This window comes from Coturnix japonica, chromosome 3 (assembly GCF_054131305.1).
Source record: "Coturnix japonica strain WE chromosome 3, WE-NBRP24, whole genome shotgun sequence".
NCBI lineage: Eukaryota > Metazoa > Chordata > Aves > Galliformes > Phasianidae > Coturnix > Coturnix japonica.
In genome coordinates this window covers 36,194,403-36,219,933 of record NC_140665.1, presented here as the reverse complement: position 1 = coordinate 36,219,933, position 25,531 = coordinate 36,194,403, and the positions used below count along the sequence as shown (strand labels likewise).

The 25,531-nt window shown below is 36.2% G+C and overlaps 1 long non-coding RNA gene across 3 annotated transcripts; it reads left to right on the top strand.

Moving 5' to 3' along the window:
* The first annotated feature begins 507 nt into the window (after positions 1-507).
* On the top strand, positions 508-24,310 carry LOC107311383 (uncharacterized). Of its 3 annotated transcripts, XR_014943913.1 has the most exons (8): positions 607-679; positions 3,420-3,574; positions 4,434-4,554; positions 6,800-6,911; positions 11,348-11,455; positions 16,293-16,503; positions 22,136-22,389; positions 24,242-24,310. It is a non-coding gene; the product is annotated as an uncharacterized LOC107311383 (long non-coding RNA). The 3 variants fall into 3 exon arrangements; XR_014943914.1 differs by lacking the exon at positions 3,420-3,574 and having other exon boundaries at positions 508-679; XR_014943915.1 differs by lacking the exons at positions 3,420-3,574; positions 22,136-22,389; positions 24,242-24,310 and having other exon boundaries at positions 11,348-11,503.
* The last annotated feature ends 1,221 nt before the right edge of the window (positions 24,311-25,531 follow it).

Genomic DNA, 25,531 nt, shown 5'->3' with positions numbered 1-25,531 from the left:
TTTTAAAAGTGCAAACATATTACAGGTTTAAACACCTCCAGTTTAGTGTCTTAAATTCAAGTTTTGTTTTTAGCTTCATAAACTACAATTTTATTTGTATTTAGTATATCACTTGATTGAATGATTATGTAAGTTTACTAGCAATTAAAAACATCTGAATTTTCACATATGCTATTTCCTTCCATTGTGAAGTGAGTCACATTGCTAAGTTGACTGCATTTGTGCAGACGGTTCTGTACTTCGATCGCAAGTGTCTGTGGGAAGGACCATGATTGCTACTGTTTCTACACAGCTTCAACATTTCTGGAAACACAGTAATGAACTGTGAATAAGACTCATAGCTTAGTCTCATTCAACTGAATTTATACAAGTTATTAAGGCATCCAAGATCAGATTCCAATTACCCTGTACTCTGTGTTGTCATAGACGAGGAACATTTATTCTCAGGTGGTAGCTGTTATCAGGTACATCTTACTCTGCTACCTGTCTAGGGATGTGTCAATGTGGCACTATGTCCTTCCTCTCCTCTCAAGTGGAATTACTTGCACTTCTGTTTAATGATAACCATCTTCAAATAGTGAGTGCTTTGTCTTATCATATCTCTACAGACTACTGCTGTCTTGTTGATAGCTGTGCCTGTTTGGCTGCAGTCCAGAAGATACAGTGGTATGCTGAAGAGGTATGAAATTTTTGTTTTGTTGAGTTTATTCCTGTGTTATTTTTTGAAGTACTGTATAGTTGACTGAAAGATTAGTGAATATTGAGTACAATTTCTTGTGTAAACATTTGTGCTTAGATTTGTGGATTTCTCCAGGAGCCATGTGGAAAAATAAAAGCGTGTGTGGATAGCTATAATAACAACGTATCCATTGCAACTATGGCAGATAATGTTGCAAAAAAGGCCATCCTCTAAGTGTGGACATAAAACACTGTATAATAGATAAAAACAATATCAGACTCAAGTAGAGAAGACAAGGCAGCAACACTGTATCTGAACAGGAGAACTAGGACTGTAGTAGAACAATAACCCAGAACACCTTTATCTATTTCTTCAAGTTAATGAAATAGTTTTTTGCTCAGTTTGTGTTGTCTCTGATACCCTCCAGCCATTGTAGAGGTGAATATGCTTGTTAATGGAGTTTGTTAAAATTCAGAAACTGCTGATAGATTTCTTATTTGAAGATTTAGAGAATGCTTGATGCTTGAATGTAGCTTTTCTTGCTTACCTTAGCAGTGTTACATCATGAACTGAACAAATATGACTAGAAGGATATCTGACAGCAAATACAATGCTTGACTGCTGCAGGAGTTATTTGGAGACATATTGGCATTCATAAATCTTGAAAGGCTATTCCCAAAAGACATTTGTTTCTGATTTTTGGAATGCAGAGTGATTTGTGGATCTTACACAGGCAAAGACTCCAGAGGACAAGTCAAGATCTTAAAGATAAAAAGTAATGTGAAGCAAACTGAGTGGCACATCTTTTTCTTTTTTCTCCCAAATAACCTTTATCTCCCACTTTTTGTTGCTCACTGATACAGATAATGAGCTTTTTTTTCTGTTATGTAATGTCTCAGAAATCATGTTAGTAAGTTTTATAGTCATGAACTGGGAAAAGAAATTTTCTCCTGGATGTTACAGCACTTTCTTTTTCTTTCTAACTTAAAGATATCTATTTCAGTCTCTTTCTTCCATCTCATCATATGATTCAAGTTTGCTAACTCATGGTTCTATAAACTGTTGCAAGAGGATGTACTGAGTGAGAAGTTTGGTTTAGAGTGTTCTCATGGGATAGGATGGGTTAGCAGCACAAGATGCTTGTGCTTTTTTGGGCCACAGCCATCTGTGACACCACTGCCGCTGAGAGTAATTCTCAGTCTTCTGCTCCACCTGACATGGAAAAAGAACATGCGACCAACTGCAGATGGATCTCTGTCTAACCATTTTGCTGACAAGCTTTTTGTCACCTGCAGGACATAAACAAAAGGAAATGGCAGACAGTCAAAACTCTGTCAGTATCTGATGAAAGAGCAAGTATTTTTAAATTATTTTTAATGACTATTTGTTTATTAAATAGTCTTTTCATCATTCAGGTGTAACATTTTTTTACTAAATATTTTTGTCTTGAAAATCATCCAAAGTTTCAGACAAGTGAAGAAGGTTCATTTACTTAAAAATGGAGAGGTCTAGAGGGTTTATTAATTCATTGTGATTGTATGACAGAGACTTGGTCATTTTGAATACTTGTCTCAGATTTAAATCATATTATAAAGCATATCTAACTTTTAGGCTATAGAATGGCATCAGTGAGGTTATTAACAAGCTTGAAGTTGTTATAGTTGTTATTGAGCAGAAAATTTTATGTGACCAATTAAAATGGGAACACGGCTGTATGTCTTTTTAACTGGCCATCTGCTGTCGTACTGACAGCAGAATATAAGCCTGCTTTCCTCAGTCAGTGTGGGAAGCAGAATAACTTGAAGGAAGATATTGTAGTGAAAACATATAGCAGCTTTACACTGAGAGGAAATGAACTGAGAAAATATCCTCCAACTGGAATTCTGTTTCCATGTGAAGCAGGGAGAAGAAGGCTTCAAATAGTTAGTCTGTTCCTAAAGGGTAGAAAGGCTAAGAATTTCAAGTAAATAATTTTATAAAAATAAGATTACCAAGCACATGCTATTTCTTTTGTCATATCTACTGTCTTAAAACACTTTGAACAGAGTTGTGCTGCCAGAAATCTGTATAAGCCATTTGTTTCATAGTGTATAGAAACTAAGGAAGTTTAAATTAATTAATTAATTAATTTAAAAAATGCATTTAGGTGGAGGCAGGGAATGAATATTTCCTTTGCTTTCTTTTATAGTGGGCACAACTTGTGGTTAAAAATAATACAGTATCCAGTAGACCAACTGTTTTCATTGGATGTGGAAAGTGTTACCTTTTCACCCTCAGTGGTAGAAGTAATTACATTTGTTTGCATCAGAAAGGAACTTAGTTTTCTCATCTAAATAGTAAGTAAATTGTGAAGTTTTTCAGATTCTGACACTTCAAAGGAAAATGTCAGCAAATTTAGAACAGTAGCTTTACACTGAAAAAATGCATATATTTTTTAAAACTTCTATATTTCCTAAAATCAGAGTTTATATAGGTTTGTTACTTAGTAATTTATGGTTAATACCTTCGTCACTTAATTGTGTGGTGATGTTGGCTTAGGGTAAGCATGTAAACTACCTTAGGAAAAAAAAAAAAAAAAAAAGATAAAAAAAAAAGAGTCTTTTTGTAGTTTAACTGTATTCACAAGCAACACAAGCAATTCTCTTCCTATCATCTATCATTTTCTTAATAAATAAATAAATAAATAAATCTTGTCTTTTTTCTTCCTTTTATTTATCTAATAATTTAATGGCCATTCCAGGCAGAAAGGGGTAGCTTAAAAACAATTCACATCACAGGGAAAAATTTGCAAGTCCATGGGAAAAATGTGTCAACATGAAAGACCAGCCTCATCAATGCTGCCTCTTGGGTAGAATTTATTGTATCATCTTGAATGCAAAGTCTGCTCTCTCTGAGGTTAGTGCACAATTATTTAGATACTGTAAACTAACAGAATAAGCATATTTGCCAAATCCTTTTCATATTTGAAAGAACATACACTCGTGCTACCAAGTGGATCTGCTCACAATTATCAAGATACTATTTTAAAGGAATGTTTTCAATCAAGTAACTATAAGAATAGATATTTGTTTCTATTATTAAGGAAACACAAACCATGTTGCCTGCCAGAGCATTATTTTCTGTGCAGTCTCTATCCTGAATGGTTTCTTAATATAAACTACTACATGTTTTACCATATGCAGTTTTCCATTATAATTCTGTCATTCACTTTCAAAAATAGCCTTTCAAAAACTTTTAGAACACATTTTTTTGGCCTACAGGGTTATGCATTTTCTTTTCTAGCACTCATTTATTTTGAATAAATAATGATTTATAACAAAATAATTAGGATTCTAACAGAATGGGTGCTTTCTCTGGAGTTATAATGTTTTATTGTAAAATATATTAAGATTAGGAGTTATTTCTCTATGTATATCAAGATTCCCTTGCATATTGCCATTGTTGTTAATAAAAACTTACATCCATACTATTTTGTGATTGGAAAGAGAATTTTCTGAGAATTCCTGGGTTAACTAATACTTTTAATTCTTAGTTTTTAATTTTAATTGAGAAGTAAAAATATTTCCAACATGATCTCTGAAAGCTGCTGATTTATATTCAAAAACTGATGTAGAAACAATTAATAATGCTCTTTCATTATAAATTCATTAACTTTTCATTAGAAAAAAAAAATGACAATATGCAGCATTTAAGATGAGTAACAAAGTCATATCTACAGCACAGCTTATTTAACATTTTCTTTGATTTCTTTCAGGAAGATGTCAGTGAATACCATGAGCAAATCTGAATTCAGGAGCTGACCAATGAAAATTGGAAAGGTTTACAGAGTTTAAATTACTGCAAAGTTCCTGTTAATATTTGACCAAACAAGCTTTGTAAGTGACAATTATTACTGATACTTCTAGAAAATATTAAAGGAAATGACATTTCCTTGTGTAAGAAGTTTGTCTAACAGATATGTCCATTTTTCAATCTAGGACACTGATTCTTAGTTTCAGACTTAGTGGAAATGCTTTGCTGCTCAGAAGATCGAGTTTTGTTTGCTGGATTTCTCAGCACAAAATTACAAGCAGTAATAGTGATCCAGCCTTGCAAATAATTACAACAGATTTTAATATAATTTTGTTGGATTAGACTTTACTGAAGTTGTGGACAGTTTTAGTTGTTTTAGAACATACTCCATGAAACATTTGCAATTCCTTTGTTGTCTAGTAATACTTTTTGCAAATATCCTTTTGAATCAATTCACTATTCAGCTGCAATACTACGTGTAGGAAGAGCAACATTTTTCCAATCAGATTTTTGTGATATATTCTGACTTATTTTTGGTATGAATTGACATAATCAAAGCTCCAAAATCAGAAGGGAATAATTTACTAATTCCCAGGGGAAATAATTGGCATAAGATAATCAATAAGAAAAAGTACGTTCTTCAAGTAAACAGCATGTTTTATAGAAACAAAGAAGGATAGAACTGTGTATTTTCAGTTTTATCACAAACACTTTATAGTGCCTTTACATATACATAGACTAATTAATTCAGTGGATTGTCTCCAATGCTAAATCTAGTCCTTTTCAAGTTGCATGAAAATACCTACTGATTTGTCAAGTAAAGCTCTGGAGTATTTAGCCAAGCTCTACAAGTTGTGTACGTGTTTTGTGGATATAATCTAATGACTTTTAAACTGTCTTTGACATAGATATTGTTTCTTTTTTTCTTAATTGCTAGTCTTTGATGAGTTTCTGTGCAAGAAATATTGTATTCGCTCTGATTCCCCATCATGCTCATCTCTGGTAATACTTAGATTCATATATGCGTGCATGTGTCTATGTACATAAAGAGCCAGTCAGAAGCATAATAATTCCATGTAGGAAAAAGGATTATATTGCTTATCCCCAAAATGTAACTACCAAAGTTTTGGAAGACTGAAGTATGTCAGCAGTGGCATTTAACAATCTTTCATCTAGAAAGTATCTAGATGAAGAGTGATCATTCAGTTTAACTTAAAAGCTCAACCATCTTGATATTTTTCTCTGAAATTTATCAAAGACATGATTAAATCACTGAGAGTGCTGGAATGTGCAGGGGAAGGTATAAGGAATAGCTATTTAAGACTCAGTGTGGATAAGGTGAGAAAAGTGCTGTGGGGCTAATCTGTGACACTGCTGAACCTGTGGTTTTGTCAGTCACTGCAGATATCATCATGATTTTTTAACACCCTCTCTAACACTCCTGAAAGACAACTGAGGAGTCATGGTCAAAGTGGAAAGGCAATTAATTTTGATGGTTGAAAAGCTAACAAAATAACTGTATCTAAAAAATGTAAAACTTACATCAGGATTGATGGACATATCAATAGATAGTGTATTAGGATAAGAGACGGAAAGAGATGCCTTACCTTTCATGAGCCTAAGAATATAAGTGTCAAGAAGAATCCTGATGTACAAAAAGTGTGAGTTGTTAAGAAAAATATATTATCCAAATATGGTCATTTATTTTAAAATATTTCATTAGTATTTTAAGCATTTTCTTTGGCATAAGTAGTTTTTTCTAAACTTAATCCTACACTCCTTATATTGTTTTCTTTTGTCTTATGATTGCTAAAGTTAGACTTGGATTTGGAAAGTAGAAAAGAAGTAATTCCTTGGTGTCTTGTGACTAAAATATAGCTTATTTGAGGCATGTACAGTCAAAGTCTGCTATTTTTAAAGGGCAGTATTCCAACTTACCCTAAAAGCTTCAGATCTAATTCTGAACTGACCTGGGGCAACCCCCTTGCTGGCTGGAGGTCTAAACTCAATCTCATATTTCATTCTCATCTGTAAAAGTGGTTCTATGTCTGTATTATCCTTAAAGAGAACTGATACTGGAGCATACATTAATAAATAGCCCAAGAAGAAAAGGAAGAAATTCCAGGTGTAAATCAATTATTAATAAAATGATGACAGTTCATTTGGCATAGATGATACAATGTCCTGGCCAACCTGACAAAAAACAAATATTTAAAATGCAATAAAACTATATTAATATCACCCTTAATGTGATTATAGCTTATGAAAAACATCTGGAACAATAAGTGGTAATTGAAAATATGATTCTGATTTTTTTTTTTTTTCTAGATAAATTCAGAGATGAGACAGAATGTGGGTTGCTTCTTGTTTAGTTCTGTTTTTTAGAAGAAAAATTTAGACTGGAAATCAACTTTTCAGGAGTAAAGCTTATTTCTGTTAGGTAAGTAGATCCTGAGCTTTTCTCCAAATACACAACATTAAATGTCTGAGAATGTCGTATCTACTGATAATGCTTAATGTTTTCTTCATACACAGAACGTAGATTCTATAGAATTGCCAGAAAAATAATGTTCAATACATGCTCACTGAAATGCAGTGGAAATCAAAGCTTTTTTTTGTGCAAGGTTATACTGTTTTATTTTTCCTTGGTTTTAAGTTCAAAGACTGCTTTGTATTGATACAGTTATTTGCTGTTCTACTTAGGAAAGAAAAGATACCTTACCAATACATACCTGGTTTTACAGGGACTGTGCTTAGAATTTCAATGGTATAATAAATTCAAAGAATAAGAACACTAAAAGACAACTTAAAGCACAAGAAAACTTTGTTTTCTATTGATTTCATGAGTATATAACTCTTTTATAAAGCGTGAGAAAATGTTAATGCATAACTTGTTCCAACAAGAAAGAGCTGTTTAGGGGATATGTCTGAATGAGAGACTTTAAATAAAACAGAAGAAAACCTAGATATTTTGGCATTAACTACTATTCTTATGAACGTGTTCTTAAGCAGCAAAGCATTTATTTTAAATTCTTTAAGATCATTTTCTACTCTGGATGGAAACAGGAATGGTGGTTTAAAACTCTGTCCTGAAGAACAACATTAAACTTAAACTACCTTAGGTTTTACCTGAAAAAATGCTTTTCAGTCAATCTGACTTTAACTGAAAAACTTAAGAAAGTAAAATCAATATCTTGGCTTCGTAGGACATGACATTTCTGATGCAGCACATCTGAGTTTTAAGTGTAATTTTAGACATACTCACATACAGCATCAAAGTAAGAAATACTCTCCCTCTGTCAGAAGTGTTTTCAAGTCTCATGTGCTTTGTCAACAAAATTTTTTGTGTTTTCCAACAAGAAATGTAGAATGACAGCTTGATTATTTACTTGATTCCTTAGGTTTTCACTAACAATGTTGTATTATAATTTGCCATTTTTACCAGCGTAAATGTGTAAAGAAATCACTTTCAATGTTTCTGAGGCTTCATAAATTAGATTATATGAAAGTAAAATGTCTGCCAAGCATTCCTTATGCAAAACAGCCAGTCTTGATGTTCGTAATGTTGTCTTTTCATCAAATTAGATTTCTTTGAAAATTCAACACAGTGGATTGTACGCATGCCTAGAGATAATAATCTCTTCAGGTCAGTCACCAGGAGAAATGTAATAGCAGTGTAGTATAAATATTTCGTTCCATTATTTATCAAAAAGCTTTTGAACTTAAAAAATGTCTGCTGTTGCACTGACTTAAATTCTTCATTTTCCTAATTATAACAGTTAAGATCACAAACAAAACTAAATAATAATAATAATAATAATAATAATAATAATAAAATCAAAGTTTCAGAAATCATGACAAACACAGGCCATTGTCTACTTGGAGTTATTAAGTTCAGAATTTGAACTGCACAATCTGTTTGAGGACCTTGTCAAATGGTCCATGGACAATGGACCATGTCAAATGAGGAAAATGCCATGTTGATACAAATAAAATGAACCAAAGAGGCATAAACAGAAACCATCACCTTCACAAAATAACACATTTGTAGAAAGAGAACAGAAATACTGTTTAAAATATGCACCAACTCTACATTTCCCTTTTCAGATGCATTGCTTGCCTTGATCTCTGCAGCAATGGCTTGCTTCTTCCAACACAACGTTAAGGAATAGCAATTGAAAGCCTCTGATAGCAGCCCATTTTTTTTCATGCTTTGTGATTTGCTTATTTTATTGTCATTAAAAAATAAAGGGCTAGTCTGGCTAACAAATTTTTATCTATGTTCTTCTCATGTTTTATCTGTTCTTCACACTCAGGCACTCAGGTTTTTTTACTCATCTTTGTGATCAGTCTTTACAGTTTTTAAAAGCCTCAATCCAAGATCTTCCAAGCCATCAATCTCATCTGTTCTGGGATTCTTAGGACTTTTTCCATTCCCTATACTTGTTCACCAGTCCTCCTCATACTCTTGTGATGCTTTCTGAAAAGCCTATGACTTCTCATCAGTCCACAAGGAGGACAATGTACACTTACCAAACTCAAACAAGAAGAGTTTGTCTTAGCTGTGTCAGGGTATTTTCTAACCTTAAGAGGCTAGTGTGAGTGGCAGAACTAGGAGAATCAGACCAGGAATTTGAGTTTAATAGGTTCAGAGGCAGAAATCTAGAGTGGAAACCATTTAATTTATAATGGGTTAATTAACTGTTGAGCCACAGAGAAAAACTGCTGAACAATATCCTGAAGAAATCATGTAAAAGAGAAATCCTTGTCGTGGCATGTGTTTAATTACTTTGTGCCATCAGGAGACCGCTAAGTGGCTGAACCTGTTTCCTGGATGCCACCATCCTGCTTCATCCTTCCCTTCATTAATGAATGGTTAATGACAACAGAAAAAGCTGAACAGTTATGTCAGGCAGGAAGAAGCTTGCTCTGTACCAGATTTTTTTTTAGCATGACAGTTCAAGAACTTTTAAACTTTTAACTCTTTGCTCTTTTGTGGGTGTGCAGATGGGAGTATATCACATAATATGACAAGAATGACTCAAGAAATGGATTTCATTCTGTGAAATTACTCATATCTCCTTGTCTAGGGAGTAAAGGACAGTTCTGTGCAACAGAATTAGGTACCGTTTCTGTGCCTCACTGGAGAGATCTGTTTCTGTGCTTATGTTCTCCTCTCTGAACTTTAAACATGCAAAAATTAACCTTTCATCTGGAATTACTCTTTGCCAAGAACAGAACAGTTTTAATAGACAAATAATGGATTCCACAGTAATGAGCACTAATGACTGCAAACACAAAGAAATTAGGTTTAATTAGTGCTCTGTGCAAGTCATTACCATTTTAAAATAGTGTAAAATATACAACTTAAATAATTACTTTATGTACTAATAACCTAGTGGTGACCACATCTTGCTAGTTAGGGGAGGCTGTCAACTTATCACTGTACACTGTAACTCAGGCAGTGTGCAGATTCATCTGGGTCATCCCAGGTCAGTGAGCACTGCATACACTCAAAATATGCAGGGAGTGCTGTGTCTTGCAAAGTCAAATATTTAAGCATGGATTTATTTCTCCACTCACTGGATAGCGGGCTGCAAACAGTTCTGAGAAAGAGCATGGATGGTCTCTTCATCAGTTGTGCTCATCCCCAGAACTGACCCAGGCAACGTGATGCAGCTTCAAAAGTAGAAGAGAAGGGTTTGAAAAGAGAGTATGGTGATGTTTTAACTCAACTTCAGGAAAGCAAACATGATGGTTTAAAATAGTCCTTATCTTCTAATAACCCATCTTCCTCCTTAGCACTGTTTACAGATATTTTGGAAGCGAGAAGAAAATGTGTGTATATGCCTTCATCACTGCAGTTTAGTCTGTTGTACTGCTGTGATACTAGCCTTGCTGGTGGCTAAAGATCAGTTGTCAACAGGGAATGCATTCCCTTCTTTTTCTGCTGCTGTTATTATAGCAGTGTTTGGCAGAAAGATAGGGTAAACAGATGGGAGAGTAACCTCTGAAACTGTCTTGCCTAAATTCACAAGATTCATCTGTCAGAACCCTCCATGACTCTGATTATTAATACAATACGGGGCTTGAGATCACTCAGAAATTCAAAATATTCTGCTCACTATGGCCAGCTGATTATTTTTCTATCTATTCCCTTTCCTGGCAGTCACCAATGTGTTGCAACAAGATAAAAAATGTTTATGCTTCTAAACTAATTAATGTGAACCATTTAAATCAAAGCTCTGGGAGGCTGAAGGAGGGGGGGGGGGGGGGGGGGGGAAGAATGCTTTATTTATTCTGTGATTTAACTTCACCAAGAATTAAACTACTGAAGTAGAAGAAAGAGAACCAGGAACTGTCAATGAAAATGACAAGGAAATGAAAATTGGGAGATGATGCTATCATGCACCATAGAGAGCAATTTTTAAGGAAAGTACATTTCTGAAAATACTGAGACAACTGACAGTCCATACAAACAAAACTGAGTAGATTCTGTGGTTTGGAGAAGAATTCTTACATATTTCAAGAACAAAAATGGGAGTCCCAGTTGTAAACAAAATAAAATTGGAGAGATCTCCAGGGGAAGTAAAGCAGAATAAGCAGTGAAAGAGAAAAGGTGAGATGACACTTCTATAGGCAAATTGGAGCTGTGCTGATACAAGTTACTAAGGGCCAAAAGTATAGAACTGAATGAAAGACTTAATGTATGGTAAGACAAACTGGTCTAATTGAAGCAACCCTTTTGAGTGAAAAATGTGCTCATCTATGAATAAGGAAAACTTGTCAGATTTCTAGATACATGCCAGTCAGCTTTCTTTTCACTCATTCAAACCCTAATAGTCTGTGAGAGATTTTCTCTGGTTTTATGTTTAGAGCCTGCTGTGCCTGTTCATACAACCCTATGTGGAGGAGATTCTGAGAAGAAAAAAAGAAGAAGAAGAAGAAAACATAATAAATCTGAAGTGATACGATATGTCCCAGGTAACACTGGTGAAGTGCTTTGCAACACAATCTATTTGGGCTGGTAAGGTGAGCTGGTCCAAGTTAGCAGAGATGCAGGTGCTGCCATTTGTTGAACAATCAGGGTGGGGTAGCCTGTGGGGATGACAGATTTCATGGAAGCAGGCTGGATGCAGGATTTCAGCCTTGAATACTTGGTACTTGGAACACCTAAATGTTTACATAGATGTTTACTGGTGTACATTATAGCTACTGAAAAAATATTAAACACAACATTGAGAGATGTTACATTTCAGTGAAACTGAATTTCAGCTTTACAAATAGCACTTTAGAACAGAACTTAGAACTGTTGAAAATACAGTAGAATTATAGAAATGACCCTTCATTGAATCAGAGATGGTGATAAAATACAAAAAAATAAAGGAGTTGGGCTCAGTCCTTTAATTGTTGGGACACAAGATCAAGACAGAATCATCTCCATCAAGTGTTAGGGGAAAATATTTTTCACTATATTTAATAGGAGAATTTCAAAGCCGAGGAGTTTGTAGATTGCAAACAATAGTTGAACTACATCTGACCCTAAAGTTGACAAGCAGTACCATCTGAATGTAAATGTGAATAAATCCAGGTCCAAGAAAATTAGAACTGAGTTTTCAGCAGTTCTAAGTACTAGGTGATAAAACTGTGGTTACTGTGTTGCAAGTAAAGGAACTTTCACAGGTGCATCCTTCCTGTGGTCCTGGATGTTTCCAATTGCATAAGGTAACATTTGTTCACTTAACAGATTATATAAAAAAGTGAACTGTTTCTAATGCAAAGGAACAAATCCACCCTATTCTTTAGAGGGTTTTTGTTGTTGTTGGTTTTGTTGGTTTTGTTTGTTTGTTTGTTTGTTTTTGTTATTATGTTACTTTCAGTAACTTGTCTCCTACTTCCAGTTCTTTCTTTTCATCACTATCATTAATTCAGTCCATGCTGGAGAGTTTCTAGAGTGCTCTGCCATTTGTTTTTGCAAGTGATTATATGAATCGGTCAGCTCTGGCAGGGAAAACATGAATGTTTAAAATGAGAATGTTTTGGAGCACTGCAGTTCATCTGAAGTGTTTGCCTGGAACTTATTAGTAGTAAAAAATCTTATCCAGAATTTTTACATTCAGAAATCCGTGAAATTTATCAAACACTTGGGCTGAGTGAACATGACACCAGTCCAATAAGGCTGTCATCTCATGTTCAGCTGAGCATCGACCAACACCCACAGGTCCCTTTTCTCTTTGCAGTCATCCAGATACTCAACCCCAAGTGTATAGCGCATGGGGTTATTGTGGCCAAAGTGCAGGACCCAGAACTTGGCTTTGTTGAACCGCATTCCTTTCACCTCAACCCAGTGATCCAGCCTATCCAGATTCCTCTGAAAGGCCTCCCTACCCTGAGGTGGATTAACACTACCTTCCATCTTGGTGTCATCTGCAAACTTACACTCAGTTTCCTCATCTAGGTCATCAAGGAAGGTATTAAACAAGATGGGCCCTAGTACCAACCCCTGGAGGACACCACTTGTAACAGGTTGCCAGAAGGACTTTATTAACCACTACCCATTGGGCATGGCTCTCTAGCCAGTTCCTTACCCAAAGGAGGGTATACATGTCCAGGCCATGGGCAGCCAGTTTCCACAAGAGAATACTGTGAGAGACAGTGTCAAAGGCTTTGCTGAAGTCTAGGTAAACTACATCAACCGCCTTTCCCTCATCTACCAGTCTGATCATGCAGTTGTAGAAGGAAACGAGGTACGTCAAGCATGACCTGCCCTTCATGAACCAATGCTGGCTGGGCCTGATTCCCTGGTTGCTATGCACATACCATGTGATCTCACCCAAGGTGATTTTTTCCATAACTTTCCCCAGTACCGAGGTCAGGCTATTAGGCCTGTAGTTGCCTGGATCCTCTTACGGCCCTTCTTGTAGATGAGAGTCACATTGGCAAGCCTCCATTCCTCTGGGACCTCTACAGTTAACCAGGAGCACTGGTAGATGGCAGCTCAGCAATCAACCCTCTCAGCACCCAAGGGTGAAGCCCATCCGGTCCCATGGACTTGTGGCACTCCAGGTGGAGGAGGAGCTCTTTAACTATCTCAGGGCAGACCTTATTGCTCTCTGTAACTACCTGAGTGAAGGTTGTAGTGAGCTGGGGGTCAGCCTCTTCTCTTGTGTAACTGGTGATAGGACTAGAGGGAATGGCTTCAAGCTGCACCAGGGGAGATTTAGGCTGGACATTAGGAAATGCTACTTTTCTGAACAGTGGTCAGGCAGTGGAATGGGGCACCCAAGGAGGTGGTGGAGTCACTGACCCTGGAGGTGTTCAAGGAACACTTGGATGTTATGTTAAGGGACGTGGTTTAGTGAGAACTATCAGTGATATGTGGATGGTTGGACTGGAATATCTTTTCCAACCTTGGTGATTCTTTGAAGATAATGTATTATTTTAAATTACTTGATTTATCAGTGATCTAGATGAGGGGGTTGAGTGCATCCTCAGTAAGTTTGCAGATGACACCAAGTTGGGAGGGAGTGTTGATCTGCCTGAGGGAAGAAAGGCACTACAGGGGGACCTGGGTAGACTGGATAAATGGGCTAAGTGTCAGATCCTGCATTTTGGTCACAAAAACCTCAGGCAACCCTACAGGCTCGGTGAAGAGTAGCTGAAAAGCTGCCTGACAGAAGCAGACAGTGCTGTACTGATGCTGAGTTGGCTGAATATGAGTTGGCTGTGTGCCCAGGTGGCCAAGAAGGCCAGTGGCATCCTGGCTTGTATCAGGAATGGTGTAGTGAGCAGGACTATGGAAGTAATTCTGCTCCTATACTCAGCACTGGTGAGGCTCCATCCTGAGTACTCTGTTCATTTTTGGGCACCTCAGTACGGGAAGCACATTAGAGTGCTGAAGCAGTTCCAAAGAAGGACAACAAAGCTTGCCAAGGGCTTGGAGTATATACCCTGTGAGGAGCAACTGAAGGAACTGGGGCTGTTTAGTTTGGTGGAAATGAGGCTGAGGGGAGACTTTATTACTCTCTTCAAATACCTGAAAGATGCTTACAGCAAGAGTGGAGTTGGTCTCTTCTCACAAGTGACAGGATAAGGGGAAATGTCCTCAAGTTGCACCAGGGTAAATTTAGGTTGGATATCAGGAAAAACTTCTTAACATAAAGGGTTGTTAAGCACCAGAATAGACTCCCAAGGGAGGTGGTTGAGTCACCATCCCTGAATATGTTTAAAAACCATCTGGAAGAAAGGTTCAGGGACACAGTTTAGCAGTGAGTTTCTATTGTTAAGGTAGTATGGTTAAGTCATGGTTGGACTTGATGATCTTTAAAGTCTTTTCCAACCTCTAATTCTACAATTTATGCTAAATACTCACTGTACTGTATTCTAGCACATCAAACTATATAAATACTTTCTAACATCTTTATAAGTACTATAAATAACAGTTGGAAACCTTGATCAGATGGGAAGTAGGAAAACTTCATTTTCTGTGATTTTGCATTTACTGAGCTCAGTTATAATTAACATAGTCCTGATTGCTCCGTATTTCAAAAAAAGTGTGAAGGCTGGATTCATTTATCCTTTACTGCACCACCAGATACTAAATCTAGGATTTGCTAGAGATCAGAAGATGACAGTTCATTTTGAGAGCTAACACCAATTAAAGAGAAATTTGTCCTGTCCTCCAATCTGTCCCTTGTGTGTTTTTTGTCAACCTACATATAAGAAAACCAAAAAGAGGGATGCAGAAGCTGATGTCTTTCTGAGTGATTGCTCTATTTAATTATTACTGTGATTGCGCTCCAGCAAGATTTATCAGCTTGTTAAATATTAAAATTTTGGAGTTATATTCATATCTTAACATGATTTACAGATAGTAAATTCTCTCTAAGTATTAAATTCAGGATACTTAGTCAAGTACTTCAGTGAAGATATAGTTGCTAAATTTAGTTATAAAATTTATTTCTGATAAAGTCAACTGGCAAATTTAACCAGAACTTTAATCAACTTTTTAATGATTCTTGCACATGGCAGAGCAAAGAAAGGCTAACAAATTATATGTTCTATCTGTTCTTCCTGAAAAACTGAATGTATGATTTAGCACAGTGAAGTACAAATAGATCTGAATTTCGTTTGTGTATCTAGATCCTATAAAGCAAGGTCTGCATAAATTCATAAGGAATATTTTGCTTAAGACATTGTATGGCATAATGACTACTTTTCTTTCCAAGAGTCAGAAAAAGATCTGAAGAGACTCTAAGGTTATCAAACCAGAACTTTCTTTACATTCAGATCTTGTTAGCAAGGGATTGCTTACAATAAACTATATGCAATGACAACAAGGCTTAAATGTTGAAGGAAAATCAAAGTTAGAGCAATTTTTCTCTGACATGCTCTTTACATTTATATTGGCACCAAAACCTTTGTGTCTTGAACTGTGGAAAAGTGAATTCAGGTGTTATAATGCAGGCAGGATCTAGTCTGTATGGAAAAAATAAATAAATAAATAAATAAATCATAGTCTTTTGTGGAAAATCCACACTTACAGAATCCATAACAGCTTGGGTTTACCTCAAAGAAGTAATGAACTGGAGTGCTGGAGACTATTACCTCACGCTGACATCTTTGTAACTCCAGCAACTGAGTTCTGAGATCTGTAATTCTAAGATCAAGAAGAAAATAGTTCGTCTGCTGTGAGGATACAGCTAAGCCACAGGATGAAAACTTTCCTCGGCTTGCTTTCTGTTAGCTTAAATTTTTTTAAAACAATTGTACACACAGCAGTTGTGCTAACTCTAAGACATATTTTTTCTCTTCTTTCCAGCAAATGTGAATTGTGAATCACAAAGAAGGAAATGTATGAGAGCAGCTCTGAAAAGATTTTATTATGTTGGTCTATGGCAACAGAGGTGGATGATGGTGGTTTCTCAGTGGGCTGAACCTTCCTGTCAGTATCCTATTGCTGTGTGACAGATTGCAACAGAAGAGCAGATGGACAAAATTGCATTTGACATGGAAGTGTGTATACAGCAAAGGTATGGAATTTAATTCTTCCACGCAGAAAAAAGTTGTACCTACTGACATTCACTGACACATACTGAATGGTTCTACAGATTGAAGAGTGAATTTGAACGTAGTGAGATGGTGTGTGTGATGCAATTCAGCAGTGGTGACAGTGACAGTGGGTCACCTCCACTGGTGCTGATTTTTCAAGTATGGCATAGGGAGTCTTGTTTACCACCCACAAGAACACATAGCTACTGATGGTGACTACATTGAAAAACAGTATTTTGTAGATGATAATCTGCTCTAAAAATTAGTGTTATCATGCTCTCTGTGTCTGTTATAATTTCTATGGAAATAAATAGGAGGTATTTTTTTCAGAGTAAATGGCACATACACGGTTTTAAAAACATAACTTTTGATACTGATGCTGTTTAGTGTTCTTTATTCCTAAATGCATTTGCAGGACAATTTTAAATTATATTGATCCAGGCTAAGTGGAATCGTGCCTGGAGACTAAGCAGATGTTTTAGCTGCCACAGAATGCAGTTTCCTCCTTTCCCAGACATGATCTTTTAAAAAGAAACACAACTTTTTGATGGTTGCTGGTTTTTCTTTAATTTCCAGGTGCCTTGTAGTTTTTCAGTACTTGATTCCAAAATTTAGAAAGCTGAGTCTTATAATATAAATGACAGCCTATTCTTTTAATATTTCCTTTGAGAATTGTAAGGATGTAATTGGCTTATGTTTTCAAATATTTCTACAGGTAATGTTTATTTTGAGTCTCTGGGCCAGCCACTGAATCTTTTCCTTTCAGCATCTGTGGTTTCAAGAATAATGAAAAATAATTGAAAAGAAAAACCAAAAGAACTCAGTGAAGCTGTTTCTGCAATTGTTGAGCTCAGCTTCATGAATGAGGCTGTCAATACCCTGAATGAGCTTACATCAAAAATAGGTTAGAGAACAATTTGAATGGGGAAAGTCTTGCTGAGGAATCTGCAGAACAAAGAGAACTTTGTGTCTTCCACTTGACTGAATCTTCATTTCTTAGTATTGAGGCGACATTAACCTGTTAGGGTCCATCCAGAGGAGGTCTGGGGCTGTTCAGCTAGGAGTAGAGAAGGCTCTGAGGTGAGCTGCAGTGGTCCTTCAGGTTCTAAAGGAGAGCTACAGGCAAGAAGGGGACAGACTCTTTAGCAGGGTCTGTCATGACAGAACAAGGGAAAAGGTTTTCAAGTTCAAAGAGTGTAGATTTAGGTTAGATAGAAGGAAAAAGTCTTTTACTGTGAGGGTAGTGAGGCACTGGAACACACCACCCAGAGAGGAGAGAGGTGGTGGATGCTCTTTCAAGGTGAGACTGGATCAGGCCTTGGGCAACGTGATCTATCTGTGCACATCCCTGTTCATTGAAAGAGAGTTAGACTAGATGACCTTTAAAAGGTCCTTTTCAACTCTAAGGATTCTGTGCTTTGAACTAACAAGTGAATAAACCCTGAAGTATTAAGATGAGATAACTGTAAGAACAAAAAATATTAAATAAGATTTCCACTTTCAGAAAATATATTTATTTAAACATTTTATATTGTTGTCCTTATTTTTTTTGAAATGAGTGCACTTTACATGCTGTCTTTTATACTTGTGGAGAAAAAAGAACGAAGAGAGGACAATGAAACTTTGAATTTTGAGTGACTTAAATTATTATTTCTATGGATTATTATTTTTTTATTTTTTTGAAGTCATATAAGATTTTTGTTATAAAAGTAAATGGTACAAGACTTTTCCTTAAGATGTCGTAGCCACTACCACATAGGAGTCAAGTACCCTTGTGTTAGGGATGTGCAGTCTGCCATGCCAAATGACTCTTTGCTAAAAATTGTGCTAAGTCTAGGTGTTTTCCTGATAAATTTTTAACAAGCTTTCTAATTAGATGGAAACCGTGTTAAAAAACTTTGTGTAAAACTTAAAGATATCTTTTTGTTGTGGTAGCTGTGCTATAGGTGCATCTGTTTTCATGAATAACAAATTCTCCCTGGATTGCTTGTTGAGAAGAAGGGAATATATCTTTACATTTGTTGTTTCTCTGTTTAAAAGTCATGCTTAGTGTCTCAGAGTTCATGAAAAAAAAATTTAGTCACCAATTCTGTAGTTATTTTTTTAAGAGATTGTTCTCAATATGCTGACAAAAGGTCAGTAACAACCTTGTGCAAAGCTCCTTTTCTTAGTTGTCCAGCCTTCCCTGCAGCAGGTTTCTCTCTTAGCACCTCTGCACACCAGAGGTATTATTCCTCCTAAGAGAACTTCTCTTTTTGTTGCCCCCACAAACATCATCCTATCTGAAGTGCTGCTGCAGTCTGACTTACTGACTACTGCTTTCTATTAATTTAGTCAATCCTTTCACTAACCTTCCAATTAAATGTCATGCAACATCTTACACTTCCACTGGATTGATTGTTTGCCCACTTTCACTTAAGGAGACTTTCTTGTTCAGTGTGATAGATTACTGCCTCTTTTTATTAGTTTTTCTATTTGGTTTTGTGGGTGGATTGTTCATTGTTCATTATTGCTAGCACTTGACCACTTTCTACAATTATAAATGAGCCTGTGAAAATGCAGATTTTGAATTTCTGCTGTAAAACCAAAATAACAATAAACAAAATTACTCTAATCAAAAATATTTTCTTCTTTTTGAAGAAAAATCATGAGAAAAAGCACTTAGTTTAATATGAAGTGTTCTGTTTAACTTGAAAAGCCAAGTAAATATGTGAGCTTTCTAAAAGAAGTGAGTTATAGCTCTTCCTTGCTCTAAAAGCTTAATAAGTCATACTGCGACACATTGTGCACAGGACCATGGTGAAGATAATTTAGATTTGCACTGCAGCAATTATTAATTTTTAGACTATGTGTATATATAAACATGTATGTATGCATAAGTCTATATCTATGTATGCAGATATAGGCGTATGAACTCATAGTTACTTATATATTGTATTTCAAGTACTGTTTCATTGCTTATTCATGTGAAAGCAAAACAGGAAAGTTCAGATCTCTTCTCTCTCCAGAGCAGAATCTCTGTCAGCTTAGAAATGCCACCCAAAGCCTTTCCAATCTGGGAAGTGTAGGAGCTGACAACTGCACTTGCACTGAGTGCTTTGACAAAGGATCCTCAGTAAAAGTGGAAAAGTCATTCTTCTGCTTTACAATGTCAGTAAAAAATATTTTCAGCTAATATCATGAATTGAACTGAATTTGTTTGCCAATGCTAAGCCCAAAACTGCTGCATTGAAACATATGCACAGTTGTTTAAGGTAGAGTTAAGAAGAGCCTCCGTATTCTGTTATTTATTATTGAACCTTATTTCCTACTGCTTATTTTGGGAATCCCTAGCTAACCAGTCTTATACACTCTGTATGCTTTTACCCACTAAACTCCCATTTCTCCTGATCGTAACTATACCTGTTTGAGTTTTAAGGGTCTTTTCTTTTAGTTTAATCCTACGTCCACTACTTTGTCTGCACTTTCCCTGTTGTCCATGCTGTTTCTGACTTTGAAGCATCACCCCTTTCAATTTTTCTTCTGACTTTTTTTCAGTGGTTTCTTCCTCTCTCTTTTCTTAAAACTTTGAGAGCTCTTTCTTAACTGCTCATTTTACCTTCTTCTAAAATGAGTCATTAAACATGGGGATGATTGCTTACTCTGCAATATACCAAATGCAGAATGATTTGTTTAAATATGAATATCCTTATGCGCACTGATAATAGAAAATGAGTCATTAATTTAGCTATTGTATGACTGTACTATCCCTTCAACACATTCTTTCTTTTTAGGTATGGAATCCTTGGTCTTGTAAGTATAAACTGTAAGTGCCTCTCTTGTAGTCAGAACTAACAGAATGGCATTTGCAGTTCATACTCATCAAACCTGTGCAGTTCATCTCAGTTTACCATTGCTGTTAGATGAAACCATGGAGTAGACTTAGAAATCAAAAAATCAGAGTTTATGTTAACGTCTAAAAATGTCACTCAAAATACTCCTGTAAATGTGTTTATATAACTTTGGTGACAAATGGTTCTAAAAAAAAAGTACTTAACAGTATAATGTGGTAGTTTGCTGACTAACAGGTGAACTTATGGAGCAATTTGACTAAAATGTTATCTCTTTGGAGAAGAAATTATCTTTTGTTGTATCAAATACGCAAACTCCATGAGGACAGTATTTGTTTAGAGTGAGATTACTGCACAGTCATGCCTTTGAGGCAGTGAATTACAGCAGGAGCACTACAAGGTTACCAGAAGTATAATGCCTAATAAATTTCCTGGAAAATCAAATCTGATCTGTTTGCTCTGAGGATGGTACTCTGAGATATGAAAGGTCTGGGTTCAGTTTCGGTCTCTGCTACATTTGCCATAGCCAAATATTGAGCAGTAGGCACTGATAGTGCTCTCTGATAACAGCAATAGGACCTGAGGGAATAGCATGGAACTGAGTTAGGAGGGAGCCAGGTCAGGTGCCAGGAATCAGCAGAAGGCTGTCATTGTGGAACAGGTTGGCCAGAGCAGTGGTGAAGGCCAAAGTGCTGGAGTTCAAGGATTGTTTGGATGATGCTTTCAAACATAGGGCTTGGATTTCGAGTGGTGCTGTGTGGAGCCAAGAATTGGACTTGGCAATCCTCATGGGTCCCTTCCAACTTGGTATACTCTATTTTCTCCTGCCTTGCAAGGGGCTAGTGAAGATGGGTCCATTAATGTGTCAGAGTTATCTAGATCAATCAATGACCTTGATAGGGTGGCAGTAAACCCATGGGCCTGCCAGCCCCAGAAAAGAATGAAAAGGGAAAGGAGTAGGGAGATGGGAGCTGGACTCAAGGAAAACAAACAGAGCAGTGACAACGATCTAAGGAGGAAAACTTATTTTACTAACTATGATATTGGAATGCAAGATAACACAATATAATATGATCTAATTGAAATTGAGGCAAATAAAATAAGAGAGAGAGTTTCTGAAACCGAAAGACCAACTTGAATGAAGGCATGCAGCTTGGAAACACAACCACACCCACTGCCAGCCAGCAAGAGAAAGAGATCCCATGACTTCCATGATGTATCTTCCTGCTCTGACCGTGAGGTCCTCTGGGATATGTAGTTCTTGTTAGTCCATGGAACTGGAGTATTAATTCTTTAATTACCCACACTGCATGTGATGTTATGATGTGGAAAACCAATATCAAAATTACAAAACCATGACATAATGTTTGAAGGGGGGCAGTGCTAGGGAGAACTTGAATGTCAGTGCTCAGTTGAGTTAGAGAGCTCTCTTAGTTTCTTGTAGCATCAGAACAGTGTGTCTTTATTGTGTTCAATGTATATCTTATATACCATTCACTTACAAGCAAGACATTCCTGTTCATCTAACAGTTCCTCTAATCAGTTAATTGGTCTTAAATTCTCCCAGACAACAGTGATAAAGGATGAAAGGTTTCTCCAAAGTAACAGGATTAACAATGCATATCAATGGAACCTCCTGTCTACACTTTAGATGCAAACAGACACTGGTTGCTCTTGTCTCACACTCCGGTCTTCCAGGGTTTCACAGTGATAAGGTCTACTAAAGAATCTGATAAGCTCTTTGGTGACTTGCTCACAGTTACATCTTCCCCCACACTTGCAGTAAAAGCAATTGCCTGAACATCCATATGAAGACTTGTCTGGGAACTGATGTATCATGGCCTGAACCTCTGACTGGCCACCCGAGGTGAGCAGTGAGTCAGCTGTGGGAGCACAGGTGAAGGCAATTCACTTGTGTGACCAGATGGCACAGCCTGGCTCACCTCTCCTAGACCCATTTAAGGACTGACTGCCACCAGGGAAGGATCTGTTTCTGGAGATTGCTTCTCTGGGAGTTTTCCCTGTGAGCCTACACAGGTGAGTATTTTCCATTTGTTTTCTAATTATCTCTCTCTCTCTTTCTCTCTCTCTCTCTCTCTTTTTTTTTTTTATTGATGGTACAAGACTAGATGTGAAAGGTTTTCTTAGTTTAATTTCTATGAAGTTTATGCTATCTTTTTCTACTGACACTTTGATATTCAGAGACTTAGTGTGATGTTGCACTCATCCAAGGATAAACAATAGAAGTGAGAAGTAGATAAACAAGTGTTGCTGACTCAACAAGCAAATAAAAAATGAAAACTATTCCCTTCTCACTCTGCAGTGTATTTAAACAATTTTTAGGTGGCAACATTTTTCAAAACTGTGAAACTCTTCTTGACACAGCTCTCTTGAAAACTACAAAATTAACAGAGTTAATGTTATCCTTGAATGACAGTTCTCATGTACCGTATACGCTGTTTGGCATATGAATGACCAAGCAAAGTGTTAGATCTATGATCTGTTTTTATGTTCTGGAGTTGCAATTCCAAATGCTCTTTAAATTTTCGTTTTCTGCCCTCAAAAGCAGCCAAAAAAGGAAACTCAGGAAAATCAATCCAAATGGAGCACAGTGGTGCTATGTTATGGACATCTGTTGTACTTTACATCAGAAATTTTACATTATGGAATAGTCAAAAGATTCCCATGGCTAGTATTCAAAAATACTATGGCACACATGGCAAGTTCAAAAATTGCCAGTGAGCCATGGAATCTTCTAGTGCTGAACTTCAATTTTTCCACTTAAAGCATTTTTAAAAATGCTGGATAAGCGAAGAGATGAATTTGAACACATCTTGACCATGGTATTTAGAGTTTTGAAGAGGAAAATTATTAGTAGAATGCCAGCACCATCTTGGTGTTTTCAGTGAGATGTAGTGGTTTGCTGGGAATATTTCCCGCATTACTTTCTAGAAAGTGCTCCAAAATACTAATTTTTACTCTTCTTAAATTCCTTGTTTTCTGTAAAAATTATTCAGAATTGGTGCTATCATATAAGAAGCCCTGTGAGATAATTTGAGATTATCTTCTATTTCAGTTATCACTTGGTAGGATAATAAATTCTTCAAACTATCAGTCTCTAGACCTGGGAAGTTATGGTTCTGCATAAAATTCTTAAGAACCCATTCATTAATATAATGAATGCCTTTTATTCACATTAAATGACAAGATTAACATTTATCAGCCATTGTTCTTCTTTTTCCATTAACTTTAAGGTGTCTATTAAATGATTTGAGATCAGAATGGCAGAATGAGGTGCAATTCAATACAATGTGAGAACTGGAGTTGATATAATAAGGGTTAATGAAACAATTGACTTCTCTGGCCACATGTGCACCAGACAGTAAAAAGTGTGAAAGATGCCTACTTCTACCTGCAGTCTGATGGCTGCTAATCAAATTGTATACAACCAAACACAGTGAAAGTAAGTTGACAGTAATACACCATGGGATGCTTTCTTTGTAGCAGCCTGGATTCTGTTCAGCATATAATTTGGTAGCATCCTGTGGGGTGGGAGAGAGGAAAGATCTCTATATTTTCTTAGGAAAAAGAACAAAGGTCTTGACCTTATATTGTTTAGACTTTTCAGCATTGTTGTAATGCTGGTTTGTGATCTGTAGGAGCCAGGACAGCATTCTATACTGTGCTTGGCCTTTTTGTATTATAGATGTATTTCTTTGTTTTTATGCATCTTGCTGCTTATTCATATTTTTTCTTTAAAAAAAAAAATCTGCTGTTATCAAGGTTTTATACAAGCTATGTTACAGTATCAGAAGAAATGTTATTTGGGTATAAAAATTGAATGTATATTATTTAAATACATTTATATTTTGCATGTGTATTTTCATAGGAAATATCAATTGTATGAATAAAAGGAGTGAATTATAGCAGTGAGTCTGGAGTAAGGAATTATTAAAGGTAAGAAGAGTAGAATTTTGTCCTTGGCACTTGCTCATAGTAATTTCTTTAAAATCTCATTGGATATTTGTCAGGGCATTTACTATTAATTAACTAAGGCAATACTTTTCCTCTCAATAGTCACTGAATTTTAACATGAAGAATTACTGTGTCAAAAAGCTGCCTTGCTAAGGAAAGTAGCTTTCTGTTAGGTCCCTCATGGAGGCATTCATGCTAGTCCCGAACCACTGCATGGAGTAGAGCAGGAATAAAACCATTGTGTTAACTGCAAAGACTGTACTGAGAGCACAGTGTGCAGCTCATCCTGTTACAGGTGACCTTTTCCACATTATGCATCCTATTGTGCAGTCATAAAAAGACAACTGTTAAGATCAAGTCCTTGACAACTTAAGCATTGAGTTCTGTATACAAAGGTAACTAATCAGACATAAAAGGTATCTTGGGCATTCAGATATTCCTTAGTTATCTTTCTGGGCAATCTGAGTCCCATGTACAGAAATTCTTTAACACTAAACAGGTGTTTAGATAGTGCCTTAGTACTTGAAGGTCATAAACAAAGGAGAAATTTTTTTACTGTTCCTATAGATCGCATCTGATTTAGTAAACTTTTTTTTTTGGAGCAGATTCTCTAGCTTGAGCTGAAGACAAATAAAACCAAAACTTATGCTTTGCTGCAGCACATGCTTTAAACAGTATCTTATACTTCAGTATAATATAATTCAGTCAGAAATGTAATACTTAAAATATTTTATATTATTGAGACACCTAGCTACAGACCTAGGAAACAAAGAAGATTAAGTCAAAATTACAAATCAGTCTTTCTTTCTTAAGTCCTGATCTGTTGCTTGTAGTTTTGCAAGTGAAGAACGTATTGAACTTGAATGTGTGTAATTGTAGGATGGATGTGTTCTAAATTATATAAGTATAGAAGACTAGAGAGGCAAGTGCTCCTAGTGGGTGCTGCTCACTTTTGGTAGTTAAAAATAGATTTTTAATTTTTTTTTTTTTTTAACAGTCATTTGTACCAATTTTAGACCACCTTGAGTGGGCTCTGTACAATTAATGTGTTGGAGTGTAAAAGTCAGAATGTGAGTTACTGTGTTCTCATTGCTGATCTGTGAAGAATTATATCATTGAGTACTTAGATTAACTCTCTTAACTTGAAGTCTGCCTGAAGTTCTAAACTCACCTTTTCTGCACTTTTATTTCATTATAATGGCTT